The sequence below is a fragment of the Nicotiana tabacum genome, chromosome 3, assembly GCF_000715075.1.
Source record: "Nicotiana tabacum cultivar K326 chromosome 3, ASM71507v2, whole genome shotgun sequence".
In the NCBI taxonomy this organism is placed as follows: Eukaryota; Viridiplantae; Streptophyta; class Magnoliopsida; order Solanales; family Solanaceae; genus Nicotiana; species Nicotiana tabacum.
In genome coordinates, this window is record NC_134082.1 from 7,266,857 (window position 1) to 7,286,331 (window position 19,475).

Genomic DNA, 19,475 nt, shown 5'->3' on the forward strand with positions numbered 1-19,475 from the left:
AATGGGAGCGGGTTGCATGCCTGCAACGGTAATATATGAAATGGGAGCGGGTTGCACACCTGCAACGGTAATATATGAAATGGGAGCGGGTTGCACGCCTGCAATGGTAATATATGAAATGGGAGAGGGTTGCACGCATGCAACGGTAATATATGAAATGGAAGCGGGATGCACGCCTGCAATGGTATCATATAAAATGGGACCGGGTTGCACGTCTGCAACGGTATCATATGAAATGGGAGAGGGTTGCACGCATGCAAAGGTAATATATGAAATGGAAGCGGGGTGCACGCCTGCAATGGTATCATATAAAATGGGATCGGGTTGCACGTCTGCAACGGTATCATATGAAATGGGATCGGGTTGCACGCCCGCAACGGTATTACATGTGTACCTGTTCTTCTATTTCCTTATCTTTGCTGGTAATTGAATTATGGCATTCCTTATATTTCTCTACTGTCGTTCTGTTGTTACCTGCTACTCCCCGCGGAATGTTTCCCCCGCCCAACATTAGTTGTAATTATCTGCTTCTATTTCCACTGTATTTGTCACTACTTCGCCGAGGTTAGGCTAGGCACTTACCAGCACATGGGGTCGGTTGTGCTGATACTACACTCTGCACTGTGTGCAGATACTGATATCGTAGCGTTTGGACCGCAGTGAGGGTTCTGTCTTCAATCCACACAGGCGACCCGAGATAGTCTTGCAGATGTTCGTGGTCCTTGGCGTCTCCTCCTATCTTTTCTCCTTCTGTTTTTACTTATTCAGAGACAGACTTATGTATTTCATTCAGACTTTGTTTGTAGTATCCTTAGACAGTCCATGACTTGTGATACCAAATTCTGGGTAGTATTGTACTTCAAATTATGTAGCAGTGTGTTGTTGGAATATTAAGTTTCGGCTTCCACATTTCGATTGCTTAATCTTATTCCGTTGTCTAACCACTTAGTATTTTACATTGTTTAATATGTTTAAATAAAAAGGGAGATAAATTTGCAATATTCGGCTTGCTTAGCTTCCACGAGTAGGCGCCATCACGACTCCCGAGGGCGAAAAATCTGGGTCGTGACATGAGCCCTCCAAGTAAGCTATCAGCTCAACCAAAGGTATTGGTGTGCTCCATTTGCTCCGGAGTTGTCTATTTGGTTAGTATGATTAGTACATGTATTGATTGGTATGGCGGGGCCCTGTCCCGACCTTTATGATTTTACGTATACTTAGAGGCTTGTAGACAGATCATGTATACTGATACTTGTATGGCCTTGTCGGCCTATGTTTTGAGTATATAAAGGATCATGCCGGCATTATAGGCTCGTACGTCATATGTATAAGTTTGGATTACATGTTGGATCGTCCAATGTCAAGTATTTCCCCATGTTTTATTGTACTTATCTCACGACAGCCTCTCTAGCTCATTTACCTATGATAGTATGATACGAAAGATACGTTACGTAGGTACTCGGTTGAGTAAGGTACCGGGTGCTCGTCGAGGCCCATTTGTTTGGGTTGTGACACTTACGCCCCGTGCCTCGGGGCTTACGCCTGGCTGAGGCATATATAAAATGCCTCGTCTTTTAAAACATTGATAAGTACTGGCTAATCTCCAAATAAAATCCTTGAAAATGGCTATTTGTGCACTTGCCCCTATATTTGTGTAAAGATCCCTTAATTAATTGAGTGGCCTGCTAGTTAGGTTAAATCTTCTTTAACGGGAGTGAGCCCGCTATACCAATTTGGGCCTTCACATTTGCAGTGAAGCCCAGCCCAATAACGTTCACCTTGTATCACTTTTCTCCCTCCTTTTTCTTCTATTAGGCTTCCCAATCCTTTTGCCAGATTTACTGTTAATGTAGGTGAATCACAATTATAGTTTTCTAATGATGCCTAGCTGCAAAATGTAGCGTTCAAATCTCTGTAACACGTTTTTTTTTCTGGTCCAATATTCGGTACTCTTTCTAGGGCTTGCGATTTGGGCTCCAAATTAAAAGAGAAAAATAATGATACCGCTCTCAAAATAATAGTCGAAAAATATATATTTTTTGTATATATACATTTCTGTATGTTATATACAAAAAATATAAAAAATTTATACACTTGTTCGTCTAGGTAAAGTAAATTATTTTGATCGCAGGCAAAGAAAGAAACCTTCTCAGCCAAAATATTTTTCATTTTCAAAACTCCAACTTTAGACCTCTAGTTAATGGTAAAGGGATACTATTCATTCTACCTCCACTTTTAACCAGATATCTCATGTTCGAGCTATAGGAATAGAAAAAATCGTTATAGAAAATCTTTGTAGTTATCCTTTTTAATAGGTTTTACCCGATATGAATTTAAATTATTTGATGCCCCAAAACGGATATCGGACACCAAATAAGAAACCAAAAAAATCACTCATTTTTTGTTTTGCGTGGATGAAAAATGATAGCCGGCGTGCCACATCAAATAAGTTAAAACAACAATAAAGTGCACTCCATTCAGACAAAGTTATAATTTGCATGGCTCCACCAATTTGAAAGACAAAAAGAAAAGCTGGAAGTAAAGGGAAAAAAACTATGGCACGTACAATCATTTCTTATGGGTATCAATGTTTGACTTGGAAAAAATAATAAACTAATAAGATGGAGTTTTCTTTTAAGGGGAAAATGTAGTGGTTATAGTTTGAATTTTTGCATCATAGGTTTTGAGTCTCATTGCTATATGTTCATCAATGCGATAAATTAAATACTATGGAAAATTAAAATAATACTACTTCCACTTCGTATTAGATTTCTATTAAGATTTTTCGACGTTCTTTAACAAAGACATTGCTCCTAGCTAACAATGTCCTGCACATGTGGAATAGTAGGTTGATCTGTCACTGGCACATCTTCATGGGGAGAAGATGTCTTTTGGTTCTAGAAACAAATGGTATTGTGATTGCTTCCTGTTTTGAAAGGAAAGACTGTTTCCCTGAAAACAACATCCCTGTACACAAAGAACTTATGATTAGTTAAATCAAGTAACGCATAGCATTTAGTCACTTTTGAATACCCCATCAGAACAGAAGTTATAGCTCCTGAATCAAACTTGCCATGGAACTGTTCAATTTCTTAGCATAACAAAGATGAGTTTTGGCCAATATTGTTCTTTTATCTTTGAGGGTAGGTCTATTTTGGTCCCTCAAATATAACCCCGAGCATATTTAGTCCCTTAAGGATGCTAAAGTGAAGCACCTTTAATCTCACTGAGAATGTGTTCAAAAACTAACGGTGGTAACCAACTCTGATTCATGAAGCAAATCTTCTGCTCTGAAGCAAAGTATTTCGTATCCTTTAATTGGATAACGCAAATTATCACTTCAATTCTTTATTTTTAGATAATGTCTTCTAAAATTTTGACCTAGAAAATATCTCCTTATGTGCCAGTTTTCAATGGGAAAATAACACTGTATAGCCGCTGTAAAAATAATAGCCAAAAAATATATATAAAACTTATATATTATTTTGTATATATATATATACATTTTGTATGTTAATATACATGTATGCGGAGAAATCAGAGGGCTTAATTTCTTGCTATCGATCCACTTCGGAAGAATATCTCGAGACCCCGAGGACGTGGAGTTGCGACCGAGTCCCCTCCCTCGGGGCTCGTCGAGGCCCGACTCAAAGAAGACGAAGATCGAGGCTGGAATAAAAGGGGGAATTCCCAAGGCACGCGGCTAAGTCTGACAGAGTCGGTCTACCCAGAGCTTGTGTCGAGACATCACGTCTAGCCGTCCCATCTCCATGCTTTTATAATTAATGTACGTTGTACTATAACCGAGTTCCCCTCCTATATAAAGGGAATTCACACCACTTTGTAAGGGGTTACTGTTGTTCCAACTATTCTACACAAAATCAATAATATCTCTCTCTCTCTTCTCTCTCTAACTCATTTGCCCGAGGCTACTCTCTCCATTTATTGCTTTCATACTTGTTCTTCATTTATTCCTTGGTATTGGCCATAACGAGCCTTCTTTAATTATATTCTAACTGTTATCCTTTTCACGGTTACCCCCGATAGCTCGAGCTCGAGCCGGATATTGACCCCGAGGCCCTTCATCGACCAGCCCGAAGGCCGGGCAGCAAGCCCCTCGATAGCTTGTATCTCATCGTTAAACTTCATACTCCTAGCATCAACTGCTCTAACAACTAGCAAAAACGTAGATCACGTATTTTTAGAGTCCCACTTATAAATTTAATTGTTGTTACATTTTCACGGTAAACAGTTTGGCGCCCACTGTGAGGCTAAAAATAATAGTGATTATTTTCTTTCTAGTTTCATTACACAAACACAAGTTATCTTTCACGTTTTTTCTTGTTCGAGATCTTTGATTTCAGGTCAAAATGTATGGCTCGGTAAACAAATTCGAGAACGACAACCTTGAAAACCACGGGGAAAATGGCGTGGTTGTTCCAGCTGTCGGCACGCCACCACAGAATCCCGATAATGCTCCCGGACCGATTCTAACGGATGCGGATTCACAGGACGCATAACAGGTTGACGAAACCTCACACACCGACATGAGCATACGGCATGGCAATCGACAGGAAGCCAAAAACCCCTGCTCGGGAAGAATAGGAAGTTAGTCTTCATGTTATTTTAAAATGTTGCAGGCACAACTATTGGCCATCGCTCAGTTACAAAGCCATCATAAGACTCCCAGCACTGCAGCGCCGAAAATAGCTCCCCCGCCCGAGCAAGTACCCGAGAGATCAAGTAATAACGGATCAGTAGCCAACCCTGCCATAGTAAAGATGCTTGAGGATCTCACCAAAAGGATCGAATCGGGAGAGAAAATGATAGCAGCCAACGATAAGAAGGTCGAGACCTACAACTCTAGGGTCAACCAGATCCCGGGCGCACCCCCGGTCCTCAAGGGCGTGGATTCGAAGAAGTTCATACAAAGGTTATTCCCCGAGGAAGCGGCCCCGAAGCCCATTCCAAAGAAGTTTAGAATGTCGTAACTCCCTAAGTACAACGGGACCATTGACCCTAATGAACACGTTACTGCCTCTACCTGCGCGGTAAAAGGCAATGATATAAAGAATGACGAGATCGAGTCTGTATTGCTGAAAACATTTGGGGAAACACTCTCGAAGGGGTCCATGATGTGGTATCACAACTTGGCTCCTAATTCCATAGATTCATTCGCCTTGCTAGCAGACTCTTTCGTAAAGGCACATGCAGGAGCCATCAAGGTAGAGAGAAGGAAGTCTGACATTTTCAAAATCAAGCAAAGAGAGAACGAGATGCTGCGGGATTTCGTCTCTTGCTTTCATATGGAACGGATGGAGCTACTGCCAGTCTCCGACGACTGGGCAGTGCAGACCTTCACCCAAGGCCTGAACGAACGAAGCTCGGTGGCTTCAAAACAGCTGAAACAGAACCTGATAAATCATCCAGCCATGACCTGGTCAGATGTCCACAATTGGTACCAGTCGAAGATCAGGGCCGAGGATGACCAGTTGGGAGCCCCTTCGGGCTCAGTATACCCAAGCAGTCTCCTGGAAAAAGAACCGAAACCAAACAAAGAAAGGTATGAGCCATACCTCGAGGATAGGAGGAATGCCCCGAGGCGCAACCTACCTCGCAATGATCGGAGAGTGGATCGAGGATAGGACCCTCGAGGGCTCATCAACAGAACCAGGTTCGATCGAAACGTAGTGCCAACGGGTGTGCCCCACCAGTCGGAATACAACTTCAACGTCGATATGTCAGATATCGTGTTCGCCATCAGTAAAATCAGATACGCCAAGTGGCCCAAACCTATACAGTCAGATCCTTCGCAAAGGAATTACAACATAATATGTGAGTTTCACAACACGCACGGCCATAGGACCGATGATTGTCATCAGCTACGAGAACAGGTAGCTAGGCTTCTTAAAAAAGGACATCTCCGGAAATTCCTTAGAGATCGAGCCAAAAATCAGTTCCGAGAAAGGGAGGCAACCAAAAAGAACGAGGCAAATGAGCCGCAACATGTCATCCACATGATCATAGGGGGTGTCGATGCCCCGCAGGAAACCATAATGAGAAGAACAAAAATATCCATCACCAGAGAAAAGCGGACTCGGGGATATATCCTTGAAGATGCCCTCACGTTCAGTGAAGAGGACACCGAGACCCTGTCTCAACCCCACAACGACGCACTGGTAATCTCCTTCCTTGCAAATTCTTTTCAAATAAAATATGTACTCGTGGATCCAGGTAGCTCGGCTAATATTGTCAGGTCGAGGGTGATAGAGCAGCTCGGATTGCTCAACCAAATCGTGCCCGCCATTCGGGTCCTCAACGAATTCAACATGGCAAGCGAAACAACGAAAGGAGAAATCATCCTCCCGGTTACCGTGGCCGGCATGACCCAAGACACCAAATTCCATGTCATCGAAGGAGACATGAGGTATAACGCCTTATTCGGGGAGCCATGGATACACTGCATGAGAGCAGTGCCATACACCCTTCACCAGATGATAAAATTTCCAACAAAGGACGGAATTAAAACTGTCTACGGGGAACAACATGTGGCGAGGGAAATGTTCGCAATACACAATCTAATACCAACGTTCGTGCCTCTGCCCCCGAATAAACCAAAGGGCGAATCGGGCCTCACCCTCCATCGAACTTGACAAAACGAAGTAAAGAGACATACCGCGTCTTCACCTCAGTCAATTGAAACAAACCAGCCCTCACGATTGTAACAAATCAATCCCGAGGCATCTCCAACATATCTCCCTTCAAAGTACGACCATCTCTCTTTTTGTTTCGAATTTAGGACTAACCCTTATGCAAGCACTCGACCGGAGCAGTCAGAATGCTAACACTGCCCGAAGACCTTGAGGCTCTAAAAAACGCACTCGTTGCACTCTTTTCCTTCGACCGAGTTTTTCTCCCAAAAGAAGGGTTTTACCGGCAAGGTTTTTAACGAGGCAACATCTGCGAGCTTCCTAAGGAAAACTCCGCAAATGCTCAAAACTTCTTTTGAAGACAACTTTGAACGATGAGGGGCATTCCTCCAGAAAGCTACCTGCTCGAAAAGGTCTTGAAACTCCAAATGGGGTTCCTATAAGAAAGTAATGTACCAGGCCAAACGGTCAAATGAACCGTGTCCATATGGCCAGTCTCCCGTCGGCAAATACGTGTACTACTGTACTGAGCAATCAAATAATACCTTTTTTCAAATACGCCTTCGCAAAGTAAGGTAGCAATTCCTTCGCCGGAAACATCCCGAACACTCGGGGACTGGCGCCAGCATTTCAACACTCGGACGACATCCGGGTCGAAACTCCGAAATCACGAAACTTTCAGGTAAGGCAATGCAGAAATTGCCAAGCGTCGCCAACATCAAAGGTACCTTGAGTACTCGGAGACTGTCGCCAGTCGCCACGCACTTAAAAACCCGAGGCCATAAGACCCCGAGCGAGCAAACTCGGTCTAGCAAAGATCTATTCAACACAACAACATGTATTTACGTCAAGCAATCAAAGAGTATCTTTCACAAAAAGCATCTCGTACTCCAAAAGAAAGTTCGGCATGCTCATGGCAAGGATCCCTCCACCAAGTACGTCCTGAAATGCTCGGAGACTTAGCGTCAACAATTTGGCACCCGCACGACCTCAATGTCGGAACTTCGTGCTCATAAGGCCCCAACGAGGCAATTCCAAGCTCATGAATAACGGCCTTCGAGCCTAAGCAAACTCGATGACTCGAAGACTGTCGTCAATCGCCATACACCAGAAAACCCGAGGCCGTAAGACCCCGAGCGGGCAAACTAGTTCTAGCCAGATCTATTTTACATAGTAACAAAAACTGTAAGACCTCAACAGGCATGACAAACTGTAAGACCTCAACATGCATGAAAATTTTGTAAGACCTTACAACAAGCATAAAACTCAAACCCGAAGTTTAGGCTATATGTCGCATTTTGTAAGACTCCCGAAAGGGCATACCCTCGATGTAGATGCCTAAACTATCACTTGGGATCAAAAAATGGCTCCGGACAAACACATATGACTACAGTCAAAACGGCTGCACCAGCCAAATAAACGCGACTCGGGGACGCCTGACCGTCACTAACAAAATCACAAGCCATTAATTCAAATCTACTTCAAAAAGAACCAGTTAAAACAGGCTACCCTCAACATGCAAACGAGCTTTGACCATGTCAGCTCCAAATCACAAGGCTTCGAGCTACTCAGCCTACGAGCTAAACCTTTCGAGGTGCTCGAACATCGCCGCTAACGACTTAAAATTTAGGTTCTTCCCAAACCGAAGACAGGTCAGGCAAAATTATTTCAAAAAGACCATAACGAGAGGAAAACAAAGCCTACATATGCCCACGAGCAAAGTGTAAGAGCTATTGTAGCCAACCAAACGAGCCTCAGGGCCACACACTAAAAGGTCTCAACGACCAAAAGCGTAAGAGCCACTATCGCCAGCTAAAAAATTGAAAACTTGAGGATTAAAATGAGCTCGAGTTGTAACCTGATTCGGAGATCGGATCCAAAATGGTCAACTATACATGCCTAAGGGCACATCATAAGAGCCACCGTCGCCAGCTTCACGAGCCTCAGGGCCATATACCTAAAAGGTCATTTCGACCGAAGGCATACAAAAGTCATTTTCATCTGCCCATGCAGGCATAAAAAACTTGAGGGTTAATTAAGCTCGAGTTGCAACACGACTCGAAGACTGAACCCAAAATAGTTAAAATACAAATACCCAAGAGTAAGGCGTAAGAACCGTTATCATCTGCCCGTGCAGGCACCGGAGCTTGAAGGTCAAGTAGGCTCGAGTCAAAAACCTGACTCGGAGACTCAAGCCAAAACAACTGGGCAAAACGTAAGAGCTATAACGCCAGCTTGCACTAAAGGCCACGCCTACCAAGCATACAAAAGCCTCCGAGCCTGCCTGATAAGCTCTGGAGCCGTATTACGAATCTAAGGGTTCCCGCCAAACTCCGAAACCAGCCCACCTGGTCAAAAGCAATGCGAAAAGAGATACAAAGGAGATAAAGCTTCAAGTTTTCTTTTTTACAAGTGCAAAAGGTGCGTTCTCCATCTACAAACATGCTCTGCGAATAGCAAATACAAAATGGCAAAATCTACGCTCTTCTCCAGAAGGCTACGGCCTACCAGCCCCAAATTTGCTCTCCGTAAAGTCGGCAAGAAGTAACCGAGCATCGCGCTCGTCCGCCCTCACTCGAGCCAACTTTTCCAGGAGAACAAAACCCCAGGCGCTGATCTTTTCAAGCACCTCTCTTTGGGATCTATAATGAACGTATTCCTCGATTCTCTTCTCACGATCAAGGGCCCGCTCCAACTCGGCTCGGGCATCAGTGATATCCTTCAAATGAATCGCCATCTCCACATCTGCCTTGGTCCGACTCAATGCTGCTTCATCCTGAGCATCGATTATTTCAACCCTGATCTTTGAGAGATAGGCCTCGAGCTTCGTGATCATATCGACTTGAACTGAAGCATTGTCACGAGCCAAACGGAGTTGGGCCTCGAAGCAGGAACTTTAGCCAAGGCACCCTTCTCCTCTAAAGCTTGAACCTGCACCTGAGCCCTCAGTTTACCACAATAATTCCTAACTCGGTCGGCTTCGCCCCTAAGGTAATCCAGAGCCTCCATCTTTTCTGCAACTAAGATAGGCAAAAGGATTAACCCTAAGGGTCAAAAAGGCAAAATGCGTACTACGAGAGGTTACCTGCTCCATCAAATAGCTCTCGTAATTCAAGCTCTGGTACGTCTCATATCGCTAATGCATCAACTCAACCTCATTCTCCTTGCTGAGGAGCCTAAGGGACTCACCCTCATCCAGATCTTTCCGAAGCCTAGCCGTATGACGGAGCAGCTCAGACTTGAGCCTATCAAAGGCTTGCAGAAGAAAAACTCGATAAGAAAAGGAAGACGCAAAATACAGAAGGACTACGCCGAAGAACCAACCTCGATCGAGGCATAATCACTCAGAGGAACCACCGGTCCAGAACCAAAGACTTCGGGAATAGCAGGCTGGGGAGATGTTCTCTCCTCGAAGACACGGGCTTGTTTAACCCCGCTAAAAGCTCCATCACACTACGAGTGCAAATCCCGTTTATTGCCATCGTCCCTTAGCTCGAAGGCCGACGACTCCTCCACCTCTTCGGGGGAACACAGCCTTGCCCCAAGGAACCGCCCGATACCTGCAACGGCAGAGCCAGTACAAAAAAAAGAGGAAAACGTCACCTCGAAGTACGAAGACCAAGGTAAAAGCAGCATACGTGCATACCTTGGCATTTTGCTTCCCATCTGCCCTGAGACGCAGCTCGCCACCTACGCTCATCGCAAGTCTAATGGGTCACCAACTCCTAACCCAGCCGGGCAAATCGGGAACTTCGCCGGCGTCCATGAAGTTGCTGCAGAAAAGGAGGAAACACAATTACTAAACTGGTTTTTGCTATAAGCAAATCTAAGAAAACTCGAGACACTCCACTCACGCGCATAATTCAATCCCTCGGGAAAAGGCATGAGCTCCATGGGGATAACGTCAGTCGTCCGGACCCGGACAAATCGACTGACCCACACTTGATCCCTATCCTCCTTGTCATCAACAACAAAGGGTGTGGACGAAAGGCACCGCAAAAAATTCAAGCCCAGCCTTCTCCACAAAGAATCTCATCATTGGCATTATTTGCCAAAATGACGGGTGTATCTGCACCAAAGTAACCTGATACTTCAGGCAGAGATCAAACATGACCCTATCAAGGGGGCTTAGTGCGAAAAAGTATAAGTATATGTTCAGGAATCCATCAGCGGAGTCTGTAATACTCTCATCTGGGGAAAGCGCCTGCAACGCTACCCCTCGCCCCATCCGCAGTATCTCCTCACCATATCCAGATGTTCCTCTCTTATCGAAGACATAGTCTTCAGAGTAAACTCTTGCGGATCCTGAGCACTGGGAGTGGAACTCTCCCCTCCCTATTGGGCCAGCCCTGAAGTAGCTGCCATGGCTATGGTAGAATTTGCAGACTGAAGCAGGGGCCTACACCAACACTTTTTATGCTTAAGGTAATGAAAGACCCGACGCCAAGGCGGAAGGATAGCTTTCTAAAATAATGGGATCTTGCAAAGAAGAAAGAGCCACCCCACATATATGCAGGATACAATGACAATTTGCCTACCCAGGATAAGCCTCGGGAGGCTAGCAACCCCAGAATAGATCCCGAGGTAGTACCCGACCCCAGAGACCTCCATCGGCAAGAAGTTAGGCTTCAAGGAGCCAACTACATCATCTCCAGTCCTGAGGTGGTGCCTGACCTCGAGGACCTCCATTAAAAAGAAGTCAGGCTTCGGAAAGCCTTCAGCGCCATCATAGAGCTCGAGGCCTCGTGGTTTTCCTTTCTAAAAAGAAAAATAAGCACTTCAAGCTCCGCCCACGAGGGCTCGACGTCAGGAAGTCACCTACGTACGAACGACCCTTCCTTAGAAACCTGCCTACAAACACCTTAAAAGGTTATCTACGTCAAAACTCAAAAGTAAAAGCTCCAAGTGCCCGAAATTGATTTTCACTTCGGTGCTCTTTCTCCACGAGGCTCGAGGGCCCCGACGATCCAAAATTACCAGACCGTTTCAGTCTTGATCCTGGAACGACGATGAGCTCGGAGAAGAGCCATTTCTGCTGACCAAAGGTCGGAAGGGATATTGACGATCCCCAACCGAAGCATACATTCAAATCTCCGCAAATGCACTAGAATACACAATAATAGGGCAATCATCAAAGACAGAAAGCAAGAGAGTATCTCTATATTCATGAATATTCGTTTACAACGACCCTCAAGGAGCCCTTTCATATGATTACAAAAGCCTACGGAGGAATCTCTACACAAAATGAAGAAGCAAAAGGATGTACATATGATGAAAACCTAAGAACTCAATCTGTCCTTGAAGGTTCATCTCCGGTGGAAGCATCTCCGAGTATCGCCTCCTCGAGCCCGCATCCTCGAAGGCAACTCCCCCGAGCTCCACCTCCTCTAGGCTCCCAGTTCAATCCCGTGGAAGGTCCTCGCCGAGGGAAAAGATGAAGAAGAGGAAAAGGAGGGGATGTAGAGGAGGCAGAGAAGAGAGACATAGCCCACCGAAGACAAAGGTTGAAGATTCGGCGGGCCCTAATCTCGACGACCGGTGGTGCCATTTTATCCCTTAGAAATGGAAAAACCCAAGGGATGAAGTGCCACACCAGCCTGGGTAGGAGAATGAGCAACAGTCATAGTCCGAATGACTGTCTACAAAAGGGGAGAATCGAGTCCCCATATATTGTCGTCTCGAGCCAATAGGGACAGTGGCAGCAGACGCAATAACAACCGCAGCAGCAACGGAACATCATAGTCGAGCTCCGACAAAGGGGCCCGACACGGCCTATTGAAACAATACCAAACGACCTTGAGGCCGTAGACTCCGAACATGGTGATCAACAATAGAGGAAGATGATAAGGATAAATGGGTGAATGAGCAGATGAAGGTACTTGGATAGAAAAACAACGCCAGAGCACCCCCATTTATAAGGGTAACGACACGGTCATCGAGGCTTTGGAAGACTGACCGGGACGTAATTACTACATTCTTGAAGAACTAAATCGATGACAGTACTTTCACCTTGGAGAACGGGAATCAACAGTATATTGAATGATGTCAAATACACAAGTCCATGGGACATCCCGGTTGTCGAAAAACTCGCACTACATGTTGCATCATTGGTATGACATCACCGTGAGAAGCTCGTACAGTCAGGTGTCAGAATCATTCCCATCGCTTCGTTCAGGGAAATACGGAGACTATCTGTATGTGACAAAATCAGAGGGCTTAATTTCTTACTATCGATCCACTTCGGAAGAATATCTCGAGACCCCTAGATGTGGAGTTGCGACCGAGTTCCCTCCCTCGGGGCTCATTGAGGCCCGACTCAAAGAAGACGAAGATCGAGGCTGAAACAAAAAGGGAAATTCCCAAGGCACGCGGCTAAGTCTGACAGAGCTGGCCTACTCAAAGTCTGTGTTAAGGCGTCACATCTAGCCGTCCCATCTCCATACTTTCATAATTAATGTACGTTGTACTATAACCGGGTTCCACTCCTATATAAAGGGAATTCACACCACTTTATAAGAGGCTGCTGTTACCTCAACTATTCTATAGAAAATCAATAATATCTCTCTCTCCCTCTCTTCTCTCTCTAATTCATTTGCCTAAGGCCACTCTCTCCATTTACTGCTTTCATAATTAATATAATTAAATTAATTATATTCTAATTGTTATCCTTTTCCTGGTTAACCCCGATAGCTCGAGCTCGAGCCGGATATTGACCCCGAGGCCCTTCATCGACCAGTCCGAAGCCCGGCAGCAAGCCCTCGGTTTGATTACTGCCCTGTTTTAGCTTGTATCTCATCGTTAAACTTCATACTCCTAGCATCAACTTCTCTAACAACTAGCATAAAAATAGATCACGTATTTTTAGAGTCCCATTTATAAATTTAATTGTTGTTACCATTTTCACGATAAACAATACAAAAATTATGCAAATTTTATATACTTTTTCAGCTACCAGATGTATATAGTTTCTGGCACGGGCTAAAAGTGATAATATAATCTGGTTATTTGTTTGCTTCAATAATATGCCTAGTGATCTTGGCAGATTTTTTTTTTTGAAATTTTAACTTTTATTTTTGGAAAAATCAATCGAAATTTTTAAAAGTAAAAGTTTCACCGTTAAAATCATAAATTTGTTAGCTCTGTACTATTAATGGGTGTTAATTTATAAAATATTTTTGATAAGTAAATTAAAAAGAGAGTGAGTGCCGAAACCAACCTCATAATTGATCTTGGACAAATTTTGTTAGTGAGACTAAAAGTGCTACACTTTAGCATACTTAAGGGACTAAATATGCTCAGGGTTATATTTGAGAGATCAAAATATATCTACCCTCAAAGATAAGGGACAATATTGGCCAAAAACCTCTAATAAAGATATTCAAATGTCCTTAAATGTTGCGGTTGGCTTTCTGTTTATGGAACATCTCATAAGGGCTTTTACTATTTAGAACCACTTATGGCAGTCTATTGATAATGTTGATGGCAGCGAGAACACAGTTCCCCCAATACTTCATGGGAATTCTTCCTTGAAATCTCAAGGCTCTTGCTACTTCCAATATGTGTCTATGCTTCCTGTTAGCTATTCCATTGTGTTGAGGAGTATAGAAACAAGTCTTTTGATGCACAATTCCATGATGTTGTAAAAGATCACTATATTCGTTGTTTAAGAATTATCCTCCATTATATAATTGGATTGCCTTGATTGTTCTATTAAACTGATTTTGTATCAATTTAGTGAAGTTTTTTAGCACAACTACCACATCTCTTTTCAGCTTCAATAAGTACGACCATGTCATTCTAGAGTGATCATCTACTATAGTAAAAAAGAGTTTATTGTCATCAAAGGTTTGTACAATGCAAGGCCCCCATATATCAATGTGTAACAAGTTGTAGAGCTTGTGAAGAAAGAGTTTGTATGTTAGAGGTCACATGTGGATCTCCTAATTTTTCTTTTGGATCTCCTACTTTTACTGTGTTTTCCAACAAGCTCAGTTAGAGGTCATGTGATTTATCGCTCCAATATCTATAATCCACTCTTTGTTGTCTCATTCTACCAAGAAAGCAGTAATAGCATCATTACCTGCTATGTTGATTGAATTGGCTGAGTTGTCTGCTATATTCTCCTTGCCAAACAGCTTCAAAATTTGATCATACTGCTCTGGTGTGAAGTAGGGGCCTCTAGCATCATTACCTCCTCTAGTGCCTTCAGAGTTCACACTCTTTTCTATTGTATTAGCATATCATCTACCCTATACATCTTGATTTCTATTATTATTTATAACAACATTGTTAGTTGTAGTTCCTCCATACCTCTTCTTAGGTTTGAAATCAGTGAGATATCCAATTATTTTGTAACATTCAGCTTGAGTATGTCCTTTCATCTTGCAAAAGTCACATTGAACATTGTAGTTCCTTTTGACTTTTTGCATATTCCTTCCCGTAGTGATCATCAATGCATTCATTTCTACATTATCTACTGTTGTCATGGTGTTTTTTATGCTCCGCTGACTTTCTCTTTCAATCAACATCGAGTAGGCTTTGTTCATAGTTGGTATGGGAATTATCATTAGGATTTGCTTACGAGCTTGCTCATGTGATTCAATCTCATCAGGAATTGCAGCAACTCTACCTCTTCATGAACTCCACATAATCACAAGATCTAGGGCAATCAGATGGAGATTGATCTAAGACATCAAACTCATCCCACAACAAGCGTAATTTTGAAAAATAAGCAGCAATACTACTGTCCCCTAAGTCACAATCACAATTTGTTTATGAAGATGGAATATTCGTGATCCATCAATTTTGTCGAATCTCTCTTTCAAATCACTCCAAACCGCATTGGCACTCAATGAATACATTATTCCACTGAGCAATTGGCTCAAAACACAGTTCATTATCCATGACAACGCAATCACATTGTATCTCTCCCAAAGATCAGTCAGATTCGGACAAAACTTCTCCTTCCTTCATGTTTTCGTCGATTAACCCTCGCACGGCTCCACACTGAGTAGTTTTTTATCCTGTCAGTTGCAGAGAGATCAACATAGTCCCTGAATTGTCGGTAGAATTGAGGAAAGAGGATGATTATGGCTCAATTTCTCTGGTACGTCATTGTCTACCTCCGTCGCCATGTTTCTCACAAATTCCATGTGTAATCAAGCTTAATTGAAGAATTCGTTTGTATTAATGGCCGCTAAGGCTCTGATACCATATGAAGAAGAAGAATTCTCAGCTCATGGCTCATGATCTTTGTGAGCCTTAACACATGCAAATCGAGAGGAGCTAGTTTCAAAGAGAGAAAAAGAAGCAATGAGTTGTTGATAGTAGCCTATATTATGCGATGTGGATGCTATTTGTGCTCTAAGTTAACCATACTTTATTGATGTTTTAAGTGCTAAATGATAATAAAATGCTCTAATTGATGTTTTTATGCTTTGTAGGAACTACTCCGCGTTAGGAGGAGGATATAGAGTGTTTTGGGGTCAAATATGTAGATACAAGGCCAATCAAGAAGAGCTCGAATGAAAACAAGCAAGAAAAGGCGAAGGAAAAAATAGGCAACAGTCCACCGCAACCGTGGTGGGGCCGCGGCTGGAACGCGGTGAAAAAAGGCACAAAACAGAATTATCTAAAACAACCGAGGTCGGACCGCGGTTGGCCCGCGACCGCGGTCGATTTGGAGAATGCCAAGAAAGTTCGGGGGCCAAAGTGTAAAGCATGGGAAACTTATCCTAACCCTATATAAACTCAACAAACTCGCCCAAGTCAAGTTTAAACTTGTTTTTAGACTCAATTGGAGGCAAGAGCAAGTGTGAGAAGATCAAGACACTATTAGAGTTTTTATTCTTCTTCCTGTCATCATTATTTTGTGAATTATGAATTATTTTATGGCTTTATCTTGTTTTACCATGAGTAGCTAAACATTTAATCTAGGGTTGATGGAACCAATTGTTGGATGAAGTCTTGATTACATTTTGATATAATTAAGCCGTTTCTTACTTTATAATTGTTCAACTATGTGTTTTCGTGTGATTAATTGAAAGGCCCCTTGATTAATCATGCCTAGTTACCTTGTGTTGTTGAGAAAGAACACTGGGTTAGATTGTTGTTGAACAACACCACTTTCGGGTAAGTTAAGAGATTAATTACTTGAATTTAAAAATAGGGTTAGAGATAACGAAGCTTTGGTAAAATAATTCTGAGTTGCATAAATTGTTAACTAGAGTAGTTCGAGAGAATGCTTCTAATAAAGTATCGTAATTGATCAAGAGATAATTGAGGTAACCTAGAACTCATATTTTGTATAGAGTATTACGGCGAGATTATAGCTAATATGTTAGGAATTCATCCGACAATTGGGGAAATCAATAACTCTAGACCATTTTACAATTAAATTCAACTATGTTCTTGATTATTGCTAGTTTTATTATTGTTTTTCATTAGTTAACTAAATTCTACTCATTATCCATTAAAAATCTTGCATCCGGGGATTGTTTGAGCTATTCATTAACAGTGTTAAAAGTTGCAGTAAATAGGTTAGTTCCCTGTGGAATTCGACTCCGGACTGAACCGGATTATATAGGTCAGTCTAAGTTTGACTTTGTCGCTGGGATTTCGGGGACCGGCTTCACGAAACCATTTCGGCCTATTCATGGCAAAGCTCTATTGGGCGGACAATTACCTAATTTGCAGCGATCGCTTAGTCCTTTTTATAAGGCGTAGTTGGGCGTGATCAGTTATGCACTGAAAATTTTCTAACTGACTAATTAAACAGTTGTACATAGCTTTATACACATGTTGCTATCAGCATAATTAACCGACCTTCTTAACACTCCTAATTATAGTTATAACTAACTAGCTAAGTCTTGTTAATACTACTAACTACAGTTACTCTGTTAATGTTACTAAGGGATCGTTTGGTAGGAGGTATTAGAAAAAATAATGCAAGCATTAGCTCTATGTATTACTAATATCTTATTTGGTACATTTTTTCAACATGTGTATATCTAATACTTGTATTAGTTATACATTATACTTGGTATTATCTTATGTATAAGTAATGGATAGAAAATTATGGCATTAGTAATACCAAGGCTATTAATGCATGCATTAGTATGGTTAAAGATAAAATTATCCTTAAAGTCCCTTAAAGCTATAGAATATGGAGGGTATTTTTGTAAACAATTATTTTTCTTAAAAATTATGCAATGTATTATAATTTTAATACACCACATCAAACAGTAGATAAGAAATAATATATGCATAACTAATGCTTGCATTACTAACACATGCATTACTAATTCATACTAATACACCTTATTCCGCACTATTTTTATACACCCTACCAAACAACCCCTAACTACAGTTACTAGACCACAGTTACTTAACCAATCCCTCTCTCAATACTATTCACCCAAAGTCCAGAGAAGAGCTGCACCCAAGCGATGATGCAGACAAGCTACTCTGATGCAAGCATGACTAATCTAAGTATAATTTATCTCTTTCAATCATTTCAGTGAATTAATACTCTACAAATTGAAATAGCAAGGGTGAATTTGCAAAAAATAATAGTAAATGATTTTGCTTTTATAAAATGACGAATATCTTGAAACAAATTTTGATTGTCAAACGACTAATATTTAGGATCATAGCGAGTAATGGAAAAGATAATGGGAATTGAAAATCTCTTTTTTTTTATTTCCCTATTGAGGGGAAATGAAAAGTCCAAAATCTAAAAAGTCTAAAAAAGAAGGAATAATTAAATATAGGATGTCTTTTCCTTCACTTCATCCATTACACGGATTTAGACATGCGGCATAATTACTTAATATTTTTTTAACCTATTACTCGATATTTGTTTATAATTCAATAAATTTAGATTCTCGTCAAAAAAAATTCACTTTACACGTAAAACATATCTTACTAAAGACGATTTTTTTTTTCCAGCATGCGTAAATGACTATCCACTAATCTTCAATTGAACATTTGATATATACTTCTCTCTCGATTTTGATCAGAAACGAATTCAGAATTATATTTAAATTTAATTAATGGGTTCGGTTTGTAAATGGTGGGATTATAATTTAATATTGAACCAAAGGGCCCTAAAAGTCTAAGCTGGCTCAATATTAGAGAGAGGGAGAGAGAGAATAAAATAATTACTAATATTATTTGAATTTGAAATTAAAGGTCTGAAATGTCAAGAATCACAAGTTGTTAGGTATTTTTTGCTTTCGAGGGAGAAATAAAGTCTATGATTTAGTTGATAAAGTCTATGATTTTGTTCTATACTCTAGATAAAATAACGGTAAACAAATTTAGTTCTGATGTTTATTAATTCAATAAATACATAATATATATGTTTACATAAATTGTTGTCACTAATTAGTCCTTTTAGTATGTTTATTTCATAATTTATCATGTTTATTATCATTTTATTGAAAAGAATGATATATTTCATTTTTAGTTTCTATTTTATCAATAATTAAATAATTTATCGATGAAATATCTGTAACTTGTTTTATATCATAAGTACAGAACGTAACAAAATTCAATTATACTCCATCGTTTTCATAGTTTATTTTCAATTCATCATTAAGATGATAAGATCATATCGAATTGGAACACTTGGGCCCTCCCATAAAAGATTGTTTTAAGTATGATTTGAGTGTAAGATGGTGGGAAGTGTAATTATGATTATCATCAAGATTTGTAGTCGGATGAATATTATCTCTATTCTTAGTTAATGATTTCAGGTCGAGCTTTAAGAATAAAAAAAATAATAAATTGGTAAGGTTTTTATTTTTGTTTCCCACCCGGTAT